The 17,650-nt window shown below is 38.9% G+C and overlaps 1 protein-coding gene across 1 annotated transcript in view; it reads right to left on the bottom strand.

Annotated features, from left to right (window-relative positions):
* The window catches only part of LOC131974680 (spermatid perinuclear RNA-binding protein-like), a 126,605-nt gene that overhangs the window by 76,882 nt on the left and 32,073 nt on the right, over nucleotides 1–17,650 (bottom strand). The window lies entirely within an intron of this gene.

Genomic DNA, 17,650 nt, shown 5'->3' with positions numbered 1-17,650 from the left:
ACAACGCACATTAACATTCAGAGACACGTTTATACATTTGTTGCTGTGGTGATGCAGCTCTAACCTTTGTATTTGTATTTGTTGCTGATGATGTGGGTGATCTGCGACTTAAAGCTTACTCTAAGCTGCTCTGAATAAGCATCAGCTAAATGCTTTAAATGTGCCGCTGCATTATCAAGGCTGAAATGATAATCCCAAATGTCAGATTTGCAGCCATTGTACTTCATATTTTCAACTGGTAACCTCAAACATTTTGACACATTTTCTCAACATGTGCAAAACTGTTTTAGATGTAGAAAGAGCAAAGCTGTTAGAGGCGAGACGTTCTGGCTCAGACAGGCTTCATCAGACAGAAGCTGCTAAAGATGTTCTTTAAATTGTGTTGAAGATCCACTGACACATTCTATCTAGGAGAAGTATTGCCAAAAGTTTATAGACACCTGACCATATATATAGGTATAGATAGATGGATGGATGGATGGATGGATGGATGGATGGATGGATGGATAGATGGATAGATGGATAGATGGATAGATGGATAGATGGATAGATAGATAGATAGATAGATAGATGGATAGATGGATAGATAGATAGATAGATAGATAGATAGATAGATAAGCAGTAAGAAAGCAGCATATAAAGTGACACGTTACAACATTTAAACAGTGATCATGAACAAATAAATACAAATACAGCCATCACAACAACACTGAAGGAGCCTCAGTAGAGACTTATAAGGAGCAGTCACACTGACCAAGGGAAATTATTTCTTTATCCTTTAGAATCGATTTAAATTCACCGATTGTGATCAACTCAGACAATTCTTTTAGCAAATACTTCCACGATAAAGGGGCGGCGTAACTAAAAGCTTTCTGACATTATTCAGTTCTCACTCTTGGCACCAGCATCTGGACAATGATTTGCAAGCGTAGACCATTTTTTGTTTTGTTTCGACACATGTATGCACACAGGTAAGAGGGAACCATTCCCTCATTGGGTAGCTGAACATGTCATTTCAACACATTGGGCATTAACCTGCTGCACTAACAGCCTCCACTCTTCTGGTTGCAGACTTCCCACCAGATGTTGAACCTACTGCAGGGATTTAATCCCATTCAGACATGAGGAGCTTTAGTGAGTTCCAGCACTGATCAGGTCTGGGTCTAAGCCGGTATTTAAGTTCATCATGAAGGTGTTGGACGGGGTTGAGGTCAGGTCAGTCAGGTTCTTCCACAGTAAACTGTTAAAACCATTTCTTTCGGGGAAATTCTCACATTGAAAGCCAGAAAAAAAGTTTAAAGCACATTGTTGTTTATATTATCATTCCTGCTGCAGCATTAACTGTGTCCTCAATTATCCGGCATAAAAAAGTCTCCTAGATCAGATTTATGAAGAATAAAAATCATGATGCATTGACAGTAAATGAATCCTCTTTATATTTTAGCAGAAACTGGCTCACACAGGCTTTTAAAATGAAAAATGGAATAAAAATAATTACTTGGGAAATGGGAACCTGTGTTTGGCATTTTATTTAATATCTTCTGACATTTTGTAGGCTCAACAATTCATCAGAAATTTGGATTATTAATTGTTACTTGCAGTTCTTAAATTACAGTTTGTTGTCTGCAGAATGAAACTTTTCAACAGATAAAAAGACGACGCCAATTTAGCACTGCACTTCTGTAAGTTTGTCAAACTTGGACAGATGGACTTGAACAGCAGTGTAGCAGCAGTCCTCCGCCACACCATCAAAATAAGTCAGTCCTACACAAAGGTGTGTATGTGAAAAGAGTTACCTGCTTGAGGCTGTTTTTAGACTTAATTTATTGCTTTTTTACGGTAATTATTAGTGTCTTTGTACGTCTTTTTTGGCCATGTTGTCTTTTTTTGTCTTTCCACATCATTTTTGACCTTTTTTGTCTTTTTTTGTCATTTTGTGTCCTTTTTTGGTAATGTTATGTCTTTTTTTTTTTTGTCATTTTATGCCTTTTTGGGTTATTTTATGTATTTTTCATCTTTTATGGTTTTTTGTCATTTTGGGTCTTTTTTGGCTAGTTTGTCATTTTTTGGTCATTTTATGTCTTTTTGTGTCTTTTTGTCATTTTATGTCTTATTTTTGTCATTTTTGTGTCTTTTTGTCATTTTGTGTTGTTTTTGGGCTATTTTGTGCCTTTTTTTGGGGGGGTGGGGGGGGGGGGGTTATTTCATCTTTTTTTGTCTTTTTGTGTCTTTTTTTGGTTATTGTATGTCTTTTTATGTGGCTTGTACAAGTGATTCAGGACAGGCACAAACACAGTAAATGAGCGGTCCAGACCTGGTGAAGTTTGTCACCAATGTATCGTATATATTTTATACTCAGAAGCAATTCTGAGTTTGAGAATAAATTATAAAGTGAGAGAAAGTTGAAATATGAAAATGTTCTGGGCCCATAGCTCTTCCTTCTTTAAACCTGGTGCTTACATTTCCCACAATGCAACTTAACTTTCTGTTCGGGGATTCAGGTGTGTTATGTAGCCTGGGGCCTTTAGCCTGCAGCAGAGCCGAGCAGTGGACTACAGAGGGCTGGGAAACTCAACACCAACACATTTAGTGTGTGTTTTTTTTCTACTTTTCTTTCTTATAATCAGCTGCACTTAGGGCAACTTTCTCTGACATAAACAGAGGAACAACTGAACACCTGGAAACTGACTTTGATGTGGGAAAAACAGTGTTGAATCAGATTTCCTTGAAGTATGAATAACCTGAGCAGCTGTGACAACTTTGTTCTTGTTTTCAGTTTGTTCACCAGACAAACATCATCCTGATGATCTGAGTGCTTCAATTTGGACCAAAACATTTTTCAAGGCCATGTAAAACACGTTTTCCTCATTATGTTTAACCATTCATGCAGCATCTTTTTGCACAAAATACCACCTGACCCATCCAGTAAACATTTCCCTCCTCTTTTCTATTTCCATGTTGCCATTGGGATCCATATTTCAAAAGTATAACGTCTCATTGCTTTGCGGACGATATACAAATATATTTGCCTATAAAAATGAATGACCAAACCTCTGTGAAGGTCTTATTAGACTGCCTGAAAGATACTCGGTCATGGATCGAAGCAAACTTTCTCTCAATGGATAAAAACGAAACTGACATTATTCTGTTTGGCCAACAAAATTTTTTAGATGGCTATGACAGCACCATTGGTAGCCTAAAATCTCTGTGTCAACCCTCTGCAAGGAACCTTGGTGTTATTCTGGACACTGCCTTCAAGTTCAATAGACAGATAAGCCCCACAGTCAAAACTTGTGGTCAACCGATACAGGTTTTTTAAGGCCGATGCCGATGATTTTGACATCAGTCTTAAACAATCCCCGATGTGTGCTGCCGATTTTTTTGGGCCGATTCTTTTTTGGGCCAATTCTCTACAGAATCCTTGGCTTTTTTTACTTTTTATTTTTTATTTCCTTTAAAACTCTAACTCTGTTTTAACAGAGAATTTCCTTTTTATTACTGTTTTATTGTTTTTAGTATTTTATTGTTTTATTACTATAGCTACTTGTGTATGATTTTAATTGTATTTTAACAACTGTACAGCACTTTGGTCAACAGAGGTTGTTTTTAAATGTGCTTTATGAATAAACTTTGACTTGACTTGTTAGAGAGAATCAGTCATTCAGCTCATGTTTTACAGAACAGATGCTTCATGTTTAATATGGGGCATTTCAATAACTTGCATCTTATCCTGATTAGAAATAAAGCAGCCTGAATCAATCCTCTCCGTTTCTTCACTTTGATTCTGACGCCGCTGTGAAATTGTTTTAACGTTATCTGACCGCAGACACACGCCGACACATTAATTAAATTACGCAGAATATATTTGCACCATTAAATGCATTAGACGGAACAGCTTTGCTTTGCCCACCAGGTCAAATGCTAATGAGATGTGAGCCTGAGCCGGCGGTGTAACCATGTGCTGCTGCTGCTGCTGCTGCTGCTGGAGGAGAGCGTCCCGGGGGGATCGGCAGGTCGAGCTCTGCGTCAATTAGATTCTCCGTCACCTTGACCTCGTTCTCAATGTCAGAGCAGAGCTGATGGCGCTCGCTGCTGTTATCCCCTTCAAGTCTTGAATCATTTTTTAACCACTCAGTAGAATAAATACTCTGTTTGAAGAGAAATATCAGGAAAAAGGATGTTGATCAATACGGCAGAGCAATTACTGGGCCAGCTGCAGAGCTCTCTGCCTTTCAAAGCCCCGCGTTCCTGCTGCTGCTACCCCGTTTTGGAACAAAAACTCCCCAAACAGCGGAACTTCAAAGCATTTACAACTGCTCAATAATGGAGGACGCTGCTACGTGCGAGAGAGCGGGAACGCAACACATGAATGCTAACAAGCCTTGTTCTCACACTGACAGAGAGAGAGAGGGGGTGGAGGAGCGTGTTGGTGCCACAGCGTTCAGTTTGATCACACATCACCTCTTCACTGTGCTGCTGCATCTCTGCCCTCATCTCTGATGAGGAAATGTGACTTAATTGACTGTCGGAGAAGGAGGAGGAGAAGGAGGAGGACGAAGGTGAGGTGCTGGCAGACTGAGTGTCACATTACTTTACAGGTACATCTCAAAAAATTTGAATATATATAATATTTGAAAAAGTTCAGTATTTTTTTTGTCAATTATTTCAGGAAGTGAAACTTCCATCCATCAATTCCATCCATTTTCCTCCGCTTGTCCGGGGCCGGGTTGCGGGGGCAGCAGGATAAGCAGGGCATTCCAGGCGCCCCTCTCCCCAGCCACAACATCCAGCTCCTCCTGGGGGACCCCGAGGTGTTCCCAGGCCAGGAGAGAGATATAATCCCTCCACCGTGTGTAGAACCTGATAATGTAATAAATTCCCGAGAAATGTAATAACCCTGATAATGTAATAAAAATCTGCACTTGAGTCCATTGAAAATGTAATAAAACCTGATAATGTAATAACTTCCCGATAATGTAATAAAGTGCATTTCCCAATAATGTAATATACTTTTACCAATAATGTAATAAAGTATAACATTAATGGAAGGTTTTTGATCAAATCAAAGATGGCGGAAAATCCAATATGGCCGAAAACCCCCATTGAGGATGCATTGAGCTGGGATTGGCCCAAGGGTTCCAGTGATACATCCTTTGTGAAAAAACAGATGAACGGGTCAAAAGTTAATAAACATTCAACTTTGACCTGTTGGTGGCGCTAGAGCTCTTGAGCTAGAGTTTCCTACACAGTATCATCACTTGAACCCAAGTAATGGGTTGTCTGCTGTTAAATGATTACAATATTGGGGAATTATGACATTATCAGGACTTGCGAAATGAAGGCTAACCTGATAATGTAATAACCTCCCATTAATGTTATACTTTATTACATTATTGGTAAAAAAAAATTAAAAAAAGTGTATTACATTATTGGGAAATGCACTTTATTACATTATCGGGAAGATATGATGAACTATTCGATTTTTTATGATTTAATGGCTATTCAAATATTTGAAAATCAATGCCCATCCCTAGCTCGTAGGGAGTTAATAATTATCTTAAATTGCTATGAGCAAGACCTAAGAGCTTTAAAAGTGATCAGTAAAATCTTAAAATCAATCCTAACACAAACAGGGAGCCTCATGAATCCTCATTTTATGGCCCACGTTTCATCTAAACCCTGCTGACCTTCTGCAGGCCGATCGTGGAGCAGTGTGTGTACTCAGGGTGAGCCTCAGATCTGTTGATGATCTGTGAAGGTTTTCTTGCCAAAACTCCAACTAAACCTTAAGCACAGGGGAGCAAATACACGTGACATTTTGCTTCCTCTATGCCTTTTTCACTGTGCAAGACACAGCTCCAACATCTGCTCATCCTTCTACTTTAACAAAAAGTTAAATAAGAGAATTAAAAGAGTATTCTGAGTTGCCATTGTGTTTCTGAGGAGTGAGTCATCTTACATCATTGCTATGTCTGCTGATTGTTGTGCGTGCAACACAGTGACTGCAGGTAAACACACAGACTAGCAAATTGGCAGCAGTTGATGCTAGGGCTGGGCAAAATATCGATATAAAAGATGTATGGATATATTTTTAAATGTGACATGGAAATAGACCATATCGCATATATCGATATAGTTAAATTTTTTTCTTTCTTTATATATACTGCTGTCCTTACTAGGGTTTGTCATATTTAATTATTTTGTAATGTTCTTTATTCTTTTCTCATATAAATATTTTTATTTCCTAAAAAGATTGGCCTATTTTATTTCATAGCCTACTTTTATTTACAATATTTATTTCATTTAAATGTGCACTTTATGGAGTTTTCATTTTTTTTAAAAAGGCACTCCTGTTGTTATGCAGTATTTATGTTCACGTCAATAAACAGTTTCAATAAAACTACTGGTGACATGTCATATTTGACTTTGACTGAACATTTGCTCTCACTTTGTGATAAAAATATTGGGATATAGTATTGTATATCGATATTCAGCCTAAATATATCGGAATATGACTTTTGGTCCATATCGCCCAGCCCTATTTGATGCAACTCCATCCCGCCCCAAAGAATGGGAGTATTTCACCCTAAACCCTGCAAAGAAGAGGACTGGCTGGAAGAGTTGTGAAGTGAACCTTGCATATCGCAGGAGCAAGTCGGTCATGCACAAACATTTAAAAAGAAGAAACGATGAAGACTCGTCCAGATAAGATAATCAGCTTCTCGTGGCTATTCCAACATACAAAGTGATTATGTACATTCACTGAGTGAATATTTAGAAAATAAAACATATATTTCTCACTAGAAATGTGATCAAAATCCATTTTTTCGCAGGAACCTCAAACCTTTAACCAGAAAGTCAAAATATTGATTTTTTTCACTAAAAATGAGAGAACTGTCCGCCATGTTTTTTGTTCTGACCGCCGGGACCTTGAAAGTCACGTGACTTGGAACAAACCAATAGGAAAAAATATCCATGGAATAGCCACGGGATATGACTGTCATTAACTCGCATTGTAGCTAAAATCCGTGTGGCTATTCCACGGATTTTGAGTTCAGCAAATCCGTGGCTATTTCACGGATTCCTGTGAGACCAGGTTCGTAAAATCATATTGTGGGGCCCATACGCTGATTCACATATCTGATTAGTTTACTAATTGTTTCAATAATCGATGACTATTGGAAGATCAAAACAGCCCTAACTCTGACACATCTGGGTGTGAACTTGTTGCAATGTGTCAAACTCCAGCTCTTTCTTTTCTATCAAATCTTGAAAACGAGTTATGCACGTAGGCGAACTTGCATTTGGATCTATAAAAATCAAACACAATCTGAAAGCTCAGCTGCCATGAGCAAACAAAGCAGACGTGACAGACAGGGAGGAGAGGGAGAAGTCATAGAGGAGGCAATCATTGCAGCTGAAACGTCATAAAAACACAGTAAATGCACAAGGACAGCAGCACTCTACACTAACATACAGTATCCTGCTGCACTTTTAATAAATCCCCCATGCGGCCTCATTCTCCAATAACCTTTCATCTCCCTGAAGAGGGGAGGTGATTAAATGAAGATAATTAAGAATACAGCAATGACTTTTTAAGGACGTTGACGGTGCTGCAGCAGCAGCAGATGGCGAGCTCAGCGTGTGACAAAAAGACAATGAAAACAGGCCAGAGAGTGAGAACATGAAAGCCTCAGTAAAAATAGCCTTTCTACACCACTGTAAAGAGTCACACTGACATGATTTACATAAACAAAAGCTAATACAGAGAACGGTATAAACACTTTAAACACATCAACTCCCTCTGAGTCGAGTTTATTTGCATAGCCCTTTATCACAGCTACAGTCTCAGAGGGCTTCGCGACGCCCACATTATGAGACAATAAATGAAAACGACACACTCCAACCTCAGATCTTCAGCGAGAACAAAAACCCTGCGAGAGCTTTTCATTTTATTTCACCAAACAGCAATTAACATCATTAAGCTGCAGTCAGAGACAAATGTTGGCAACGATTAAGCCATGACCGCAAAATTAGGTTCACTACAGTTTAGTGACGCGTTACAAATGTAGTGCTTTGTTGTGCATGGAGTACTAATAGCCACAGTTGGTTATGAAGGCTGGGTGGGTGAAGGTTCACTCCCCTCTCGAACATGGCACCCAGAGTTCAAGAAAGGGCTCAATAACATCATGAGTCTATCAGGCCGCTATCTAATGTTTTCACAACAATGACTAATCCAAGCTTAATATTGAGTATCAATGACAAGTGCAACATGACATTTACTTTTATTATAGTGTTATTTGTCTTTATTCCCTGCACTGATCTCGTGCCACGAGATCTCGCAAGATTAAACTCGACGATACTTCTCTTTGCGTTAAAAATCTGTCTTGCGAGATTTGTGAGCTATCCAAACTTGTATTTGTGACCTGTGGGGGCAGTAAAAGGAAAAGAAGAAGAGGAGGGAAAGGAGGGGAAGCAGCTAGCAGCCAGAATTATGTCGCAGGGGCCGACGCGGCACAGTCCTGCTAACAGGCTAACAGTTAGCTCTGTAGCAGTACAGTGTGTATGTGCTTCTGCTGCAGGAGGTGTTCACTTAGCGATCCCTGTTTGTTTACAACAAGCACCAGACACAGTTAGCGATGCCGTTAATTCAAGATCGCTATGTTTATGATCAGCGGAGATGCTGTGCATAATTAGCCATGCTGCTTTGTTTATGATCAGCTGCTGATGTTGTGCACAGTTAGCTGCAGCGGCCAAAGTTCCTTCCTTCCATCGCTTATGTGATCACGGTCAAAACTATCGCTAAGCAATACAAGACGACGTAAAACCATACGTGACCTCTGGAGTCTCGTAAATCCCTCTGGGGGCCTTTTTGTAATGGAGACATACAGAGTGAGCGGACATTTGAGAATGGCGTGGCCTGAGACTTTCCCGGCGGCCACTCTTCCCTCTAAAGGAAACACTACTATTGTTTGCACTTGAAAAAAAGAAAGAAATATTTTATTTTATTTATTTTATTTTGACTTTTATAAGTTTTAGTTTCAATTTGTGGAAGAAGTTTATTAAAAGCTCATGCTTACATCGTGCATGTAAAGAGTTATAACAAAACATTTCAAAATGCATGTGCAACTGGGTTAAACAAAAGTCTGTTGGTCCAGTCATACATTGTGTCATTGTAGTTTTCTTAAAATCTCGTCTCGTCTCGTGAGCTGAGTGTATCGTCACACCCCTACCGTCCACTGATCCAAACATCGGGATTTAAAAGCTCCACCTCTGTCCACATCAACACACCAACAAAGGGGTACTCACTGCATGGTCAAATAGTAGAAATTCTGATTTATTAAAGGTGTGCAGATTCATTTTACAGGTGCAACCAAAGGGCTTTCACTTTTGGGGGGGATTATATGATTGCGATACACTTTAGGTCGATTATAGTGATCAACTGTGAGCATATTTACTTGATCAAACATCTCAGAAATGTGCGTGACAAGCCAATCAGCCATGAATTGGAGCAATAAACCAGGGAGGAACAGGTGAATGTTGGGAAAGAGTAAAGGAAATGACAATCTATTGGCAGCTGTACCAAGAGAGACTAACATTCACAGCACGGCACGACACACAGCTATGGTGCATTCAATGCCGTCGGAATGGCTATGGTATGTCCAAGAGTGTGGGACATATGTAAACTTACAGAGAAACAAGTTATTAATGAATGGAACTCAGTTCAATTATCAAGTTAGCTTCGTTATTTACTTAGTATGTTAATAAAATATTGAGCTAAATTCTAGTTTCTTTAGTTTTCAGGACAGATACTTTAAGGCAGTTTAAAAACAATATTAAAAAATCTGGATAAAAATCGAGATCAGACAATATGAAAAAATTAGGGCCGGGACTTTAACGTGTTAATTAAGATGAATTAATTACACAAAAATTAACGCGTTAAAAAAATTGAAGCATTTTAATCGCACTTATTTTTGCACCGCGGAACGTTTCTCACTGGATGAGTTTCAGGCGGACCGATTATACTGGAGCACCAACTAGCGTTGATGAGTTGAGACAACAACAAACCACAGTGAACATGAAGGAAGAAGCTGATGAGACCTTTGGTTGGCCCCGTGGATGATGGGACATTTAGTTACTAAAAACCAACGGATGGAAGCATCAGTAAGAGCATGGTTGTGTGCAAGCTATGCAACAAGGAATTCACATATCACCTGAATTTCTGAAATGTACTATATTTCTAAATATGCTATTGGTCTGTTGGACTAACAAAAATAAACAATATTTTAGTTGCTTAAGCTTATTTATTCAGTCATTATCAAATGGTATACTAAAAATCCATGTGAAAAAAATGACTTCTCACTGTTCTCAGTTCAAATATTTATATGCGATTAAAATGCGATTAATTTCCATTAATTAATTACAAAGCCTCTAATTAATTAGATTCATTTTTTTAATCGAGTCCCGGCCCTAGAAAAAATATATTGTGATCAAATTTTTTTTTTGCCACATCACCCAGCCCTAGCTTCAAGCAAAAACTTGTTTTTAATTTGCACAACTAAGAAAAACAAAAAGAACTGTTATAATATTGACTTTTCTTTCAATAAAGTTATACTCGACAATTTGTTACAATTTTGTTGGGGTTGGTGGGGCCCCGGAAATTTTTCTTCCCCTTAAGGGGGCCTGACAGAAAAAGTTCGAGAATCACTGGATTACACAAGAGAATAAAGCACATGTAAGTATTCTCAACAAATTTTTCAATTTTCAATTTTTCTGTAGAATATGAGCCCTTACTGAGAGGAAGCAGATATCTGCAGGAGGAGTGAGGACGAGCAGTAAACTAGACACGAGGCTGAAGGCGAAAAGCTCCACTGGCAGCCTAACAAACACTGTAAGAGACTGCCAGTATTGCAAGAGAGTATGAATAATGCTTTCAGACCGACAAACAAAAAGAAAAAGACAAGCAGCCCGACATGTGACTGACAGCCTTGATTGTTGTGTGCAGCGAGGCGATGGGGTTATTAGTTCTATTCTCAGAGCGCAGAGTACGGCTGGAATACCGGCGGGGTCAGAGGTCAGGCTGCAGTCCAGCTAAAAATGCCTCCACTCATGCTGCTGTAATGCACTCTGGACAAAAACATCCACTCCATCACATCCCGTCCTCAGGTACTCTCGCCCTGATGCCTCCTCTAGCCTCTCCTGAACACAGGGAGGGGATAACTGCATTCTGGGGCTGTGTGTATTTAGGTCGTTTTCACAGCAGGGAACTTTTATGAGTGGGCTGTTATGTTCACACAAGACTTCAAATAATGCCCCGCACAATCCTGCGAGCTCGCACCAGGCGAGATGGAAGTTAAAAAAAGAAAAAAAAGCCTTGTTCTCTCTTACAAAGCAAACATTTGATCTGACAACAAAAGGTGCCGTAGACTGTCTCATGATAATCCAAGAGCCGAGGATGTCACATTTACCAACACTTGGGGAGTTCTGCTCTGAAATGATGCATCAAAAATAAAGTACCCCCACAAACTAATGGAAAACAAAATCGTAATAAATTGGTAGGATTATATGAAATCAGAACTGGGAAATAGGACAGCAGGTAAGTGGAGATCCTCTCTGACAGACACTGCACACTGACCTTCAGGTAATGAGATCTTCTCTCACCAAAATGGACTCACATTTTTGTAAATAACCCAATTTATTTGCAGTATGATGCAGCCGCGCCAGACACAATTAGGCTCAACATGACGATGTGTAGAAATATGAACAGTGGCCTTTATGAATGTTAGCAGCAGAAAACAGATTTCACTGTGTGTGCACATCTCAGGAAATTACATTCACAATGTGTGACGCCAGAATATTATGTGTGGTGTTCAGTGCAGGTGAGCATCAGTTAAAAAATCCACATTTCTCTGATTAGATTCACTATTCCCAAATACACTGAACTATTACTGCCGATCATTTGGTAGATGGTTTTATCAATTTAAATTTGTTGATTACATTTGACAGTTTTTTGTATGCATCATGGTATGCATGTTTTGCACACTGGAAAAACAAACTGAAACATGCTTCAGTTCGATACGGACCGAGAAAATTTGTGTTTGTGGGATCAAGGTAGTGCGGGGCGATATATTGTTAAGCTCAATTTGATCGATATTTTATCAATGCTCGATATGTATTTTATACTGTCTATAATAGTGGCTAGGGGTGCACCGATTGCAATTTTCTTGTTTCTTTTTTAAGTAATTTAGTTTTTTTATGTCATTTTGTGTCTTTTTTTTGTAATTTTGCGTCTTTTTTTGGTCATTTTGATACTGCCTCCAGCTGCCCCCAGGTAATTTGAGTTTGATACCCCTGTTATGAAGCTATTGCTACACTTAATGGCAAAAATTGCACTGGTCTGTTGGACTTGAACAAAAATAAACAATATTTTTGTTGCTTAAGCTTATGTCATTATCCAATGGTATACTAAAAATCCATGTGAAAAATTACTTCTCACTGTTCTCAGGTCAAATATTAATATGCGATTAAAATGCGTTTCATTTCGATTAATAAATTACAAAGCCTCTAATTAATTAGATTCATTTTTATAATCCAGTCCAGGCCCTAGTTTAAATGTTTTTAATGTACCCCATTTACTGTATACTTCTGTGAAAGGAGCCTGCAACATTACTGTTTTTTACAAAATTCTGCTCTGTGCTCCATTTAAAACATGCCGCGTTCTTCACTTCGCACATTCGAATCCGGTTCACTTTCATTCTGTGTGGGCAAAGGGGCGAATCACAAAACATTTGCTTCTGGTTTGTTAAGCAAATGAGCACTTTTGCATTGCATGGAGTTGGTGCACTGGAGGTGAACTTTCACAGCATCAGCCTATTTGGTGTGTCACTGCCCACACATCGCCGCAACAAGCATTTGCGTTTGTGTGACCGTGGCCTGAAAGGACCCTAACATTTAAGGCTTCATTATCAAATTTGTTGTTTTTGTCAGTTGATTGTAGGGCTGGGCAATACAGCAAAAAAAAAAATTACCACGATATCGGTTTTCATATTGTTCGATCTCAATTATTATCAGAATTTGTATATTGTTTTTAAACTGCCAGTTTTAAAGCATCTGTACTGGAAACTAAAGATTAGTTCTGCTTGTAGTAGCTGAACTGCTAATGCTACGTGTGCTGGCAGCAGTGGCAGGCTGTGCAGACTCTGTTCGCATTTTTATGCTTTCCGCATAATCACTTGGGTGGTACTTCTTTAAATTATTAAACAGATTTGTTGTTGTTAGAAAGCCCACGCTGTTAATGTTTTGTTAACTTGTTTAGTAAACTAAGCTAAAAAACTTCTATTCAGTATTAACTTTTTTCTCTGTAGGTTTTCATATGTCCGTCGCTCTTGAATGCACCATAGCCGTTCCGATGCTACTGAATGCACCATACCTGTGTGTGAATTACCGTGCTGTGAATATTACTTTTCTCTCGATAGAGCAGTGGATAGATTGTAATTTCCTTTGCTCTTTCCCAACATTCACCTGTTCCTCCCTGGTTTATTGCTCCAAGTCATGACTGATGTCTATTTTGCCTCCCTCAGCTCCACGTTCAGTCTTTCTGTTTACTTCTCTGGCAACTTACAAACAGTAGTGGATCAGGAAAAGATCGACTGATTGGCTGTTGTCACGCACATTTCCGACATGTTTGATTGAGTAAGTATGCTCACAGCTGATCACCGTAATCCACCTGAAATGTATTTATTATAATTGCCAAGGCCTAGTTGAGTGACCTTATTTATGGATTTATTATCTTAACTTCTACACAGGAAACAGGCTTTAGTGTACATTTTTAAATATTTTAAATGCAGCCACAAATTAAAATTTGTTGCTGAAGGGTTTTAAAACGTCTCCTAAGCTTAAAAAAAAAGAAGAAAAACTCTTGTATAATTCTGTGAAAGGAAACTTTCATGAAGCAGGCTGCAAGACATTAGTGCAGACCAGTTGCAGGAGCAGTAAACTGTGCTGCAGGATCCACAGACCTCCACTGTGCTCCTTGTGTTCACATGTGGCTGTCTTTCTTTCTTTTTCATTTCGCCTTGAGCGCTTGCCACTTATAGCTCAGTGTGGAGCGCACTGACAGCCCATGTTCAGATTAGCTGAGATTTTCTCTGCGCTCAGCACAAGTGGAGGATGTGACGGGAGGTCAGGAACATAAGGAGTACTTCTTGTGCACTTAATTTCAAGAACAATGCAAGTTCTGACCCGCCGACCTCCACGACAGGTCCATTCTGTCTGCAGCCCTCTGCTAACACTCAGACTGTGTGTTGGTGCTCTCAGTAGCACTGCAGTGAGCAGATCATAATGTATTTCAGTGCAGGTACTGTAACCCTGAACATTACGAGTCCTTGCGTGAAACATATTTCATCTGCTGCACAAATTCTCTGTGATCTCCTCGTAGAGCCAGGGATGTCCGACTCTGCTGCAGAGCCAATAAAACTGACTACAAACGTTATATAAGTGAGCCACAGCTGGCAGGGGGCGGGCTGCAGAGGAAACAACACTCATGAACACACACAGGAAGGAAGGCTGCTACTGGGGTTTACCTTTAAAAATACCGGAATTATCTCCCAGCATGCTCAGATTTTACAGAGGAGAGGACGCGCCAGGTTTAAAGCCTGAACTTGGGCTGGGCGATATGGACCAAAAGTCATATCCCGATATATTTAGGCTGAATATAGATATACGATATGTATCCGATATCTTTATCGCAAAGTGAGAGCAAATGTTCAGTCAAAGTCAAAGCCAAATATAACATGTCACAATTAGTTTTATTGAAACTGCTTAACAGTTTAACAACAGGAGTAGCTTTTTTTTTAAAAAATCAAAGCTTCATAAAGTGCACATTTAAAAAAAATATATATTAATAAAAAATACCCTATGAAATAGAAGAGGCCAATGGTGGTATAGTTTGTCCAAAAGTAGCTGAAAAACACAATTATATATGTGTGGTCTGTGGCTGTGTGAACTATTTGTCAAAAAATAACGACAAAATACCACATTATGGGAGGTCCAAAAATAACTCCCTCCAATAAAACTCATACTATAGTATGTCAATTTTTGTCAAAAATGGTAAAAAAAAAAATTAATATGCCTAAAAATGCTTAAAATGGGTCAATTATAGTCTGTTGAAACATTTTCTTATTCTAAAAATTCTCAAAATGAAAATTAAAAAAAAGTCATACTATAGCATTTCGATTTTTTGTCAAAAATTGTCAAATTTTAAAGTGCCAAAAAATGCTTAGAATGGGTCAATTATAGTCCGTTGAAACATATTAGAGCTGAAATATTCATATGAGGAAAAAAATAACGAACATTACAAAATAACTAAATGTGACAAACCCTAGTAAGGGGCAGCATTTATATATAAAGAAAGAAAAAATTTAACTATATCAGTATAAGCTATATGGTCTAATTCCATGTCACATTTAAAAATACATCAATATATTTTTTATGTCGATATATCGCCAAGCCCTAACCTGAACCGACCTTTCTCAGACAAGACAGAAGGAATTCAATCATGCATTACTTTCTGTATATTTCAGCGAGTAACTAACAAGCTTATTAGCATTCAGAAGGGCCAAAGGTCAGAGCCACGCAGATAACAAAAATAGCAGAAAGTTTTATAAGTTTAATTAGAGCAACTAGAAGTGTGAATGTGTGACAGGCGATGTGATTAATGAAGGGGAAAAGGTCTAAAAAAAGCTTATATGGTTGAGGTAAGTGAAAATAATGTGTGAAAAATAATCAAAATAAATTATGATGTTAATCAACACCCGATTGTCTCCCTAAAGTTTCTTTGAGAAAGTGAGCTGACGTTAATAAGCTGTTATCCTGCGTCCCGTGCTCCGATCTGCACATTTTCTACACGTTTGTTTTAAGAAGAGAGGCGAGATCTGATCAGGCTCTCACGAAAAAAGTGATAATTGGAGAGCGGCGGCTCCAAACATCAGCCGCCATGGAGGCTGAAGCTGCGAGGGTGACAGTCCTAACGCCTGCTATAACAAGCTATCAAACAGAGCACAGCGGATATTAACCCTTTCTCACACACTGCTGCTGCTGCTGCTCATTTTACACTTCCTGTCTCTGCACGCTTGGGCTGAGGGGGACATTTATTACTATTTTTACAATAATTAAGGCTTGACAAGTTTCTATGAAAAAGTTATCATTACACATTGTGTTTTCCTGTAAGAGTCAGCCTCGGTCAAACTAAGTTTTTACATTTATATTTTTTTAATGTTAGGTGTAAAATGAATTTTTCTTTTCTTTTTTTTCCAACTGTGATCAGTATGCTTTGGTCCTACACTTCCTTTCATTGTTAGAGTGATGCACACGTGACATGTATCCCACCACCTAGGCCTGGACGATAATATGAGCGATTAGTGATTGCGATACATTTCAATGTATTCAGTCCATTATGGTGATCAGCTGTGAGCATATTTACTCGATCAAACAGGTCGGAAATGTCTGTCACAACAGCCAATCAGAGAAGTAAACAGAAAGACCGAATGTGGAGCTAAACGCGGAGATGAGGGCTGCAAAATAGATGTCAGCCATGACTTGGAGCAATAAACCAGGGAGGAACAGGTGAATGTTGGGAAAGAATTAAGGAAATTACAATCTGTTGCCGCTGTATTGAGAGAAAACTAATATTCACAGCACGGCAATTCACAGACAGGTATGGTGCATTCAATAGCATCTGAACGGATATGGTACATTCAAGAGTGTGGGACATATGAATACTTACAGAGAAATAAGTCATTACAGAAGGAAACTTAGTTCAATAAACAAGTTAACAAACTTTAACAACTTTGGCAACAAATCTCACAATTTGTTCATTTTGGGTCTTAGAACTGCAAAAACTCTCAGGACTGTAAAGTAGTTCACTGTGTTATTTTATATTTTTCTACATATGTTGAACTGTTGAGTATAAATTCATTTTTTTATATTTTTCTATGTTCATCTTATTTAATTTGCTTTGTTAATTACTTCATAGGTTAATAAAATATTGAACTAATCTCTAGTTTTTTTAGTTTTCAGTACAGATGCTTCAAAACTTGCAGTTTAGGAACAATATAATAATCGAGATCGGACCATATGAAAAAATATATATTGTGATCATTTCTTTTGCCATATCGCCCAGCCCTACCACCACCTCTCCAATCTCTACCAATCTTTTGTGTCCTTGTAGTCTCAATTTGATGACAACACACACACAGTTTGGAACTAAGTTGTACACAGAAAAATGTGGAGGAGGGATGACCTGACATAACTTATAACTAGGCATTGGTGAAAAAGATCATCAGCAGGAATACTGGCGGTTATTCTGATGTCTGACTGCAGCGGGCCTCAGGCAGCAAACAACCTTTCAAGGACAGATAGGGAAGCTAGCAGCAGAGCTTCGCCCCATTGATCCAGATGGGACCGACCAAGGACAAGGGAGAGGTCAGGCAGTCCTGGCCCATTGACTCTGGCAGGAAGTTCTACTGTGGTTGCCGATGGATGGAGAAAAGCTGCAGCAGCTGCAGGAAAGGACCTGCTTTGTGGGTGCCAATACAGACAGCAAGCTGCTGGAGGCCTGGGTTGGAGTGTTGGACCCACCAGAGGGAAGGGA

This window comes from Centropristis striata, chromosome 7 (assembly GCF_030273125.1).
Source record: "Centropristis striata isolate RG_2023a ecotype Rhode Island chromosome 7, C.striata_1.0, whole genome shotgun sequence".
Taxonomy (NCBI): domain Eukaryota; kingdom Metazoa; phylum Chordata; class Actinopteri; order Perciformes; family Serranidae; genus Centropristis; species Centropristis striata.
Note: the sequence above shows the minus strand (reverse complement) of the source record. Positions and strands in the feature narration are given on the sequence as shown.